We start from the raw sequence: 482 nt of genomic DNA on the forward strand, positions 1-482 counted from the left end.
TCAAAGCCTGTCGGTAGACTCATAAAGGCTTCATGTAATCCGCTTTCGGCAGACGAGATTCTCTCCATCACCGTACCCATCAGCATACGGTGTTCTTCTGAGATGGCCGCTCGCCCCACCAACTCCCTCAGAACGTCCGACCGCACACCAGACGGTGCCGGACTCTTCTGTCTGCTCTCTTCGGGAGCCGGACGCTGGGGACTTCGGGGGTCTATGGGATTATCTTCTGGCCTCACCGGATCCGGAGAGGCCCTCCGTGACGACACTTCGGGGTCGCCCGCTTCTTGAGAGGAGGAGTCCGGGGGAGGCGTTTCGCTCTCCATCATCTCTGGAAGAAGATCCCCCGAAGACGAGCTCATCTGAGAGGGGCTAAGGCCCGAACTGCAAGATATATGCGGTGGTTATTTTCTCAGAAAAAAGATAGCATACCTTTACTACTAAAGTATTTTGGATCACTTATGACTCGTTGGAGGGCTGAACCC

The sequence above is a fragment of the Triticum aestivum genome, chromosome 7A (assembly GCF_018294505.1).
Source record: "Triticum aestivum cultivar Chinese Spring chromosome 7A, IWGSC CS RefSeq v2.1, whole genome shotgun sequence".
Taxonomy (NCBI): domain Eukaryota; kingdom Viridiplantae; phylum Streptophyta; class Magnoliopsida; order Poales; family Poaceae; genus Triticum; species Triticum aestivum.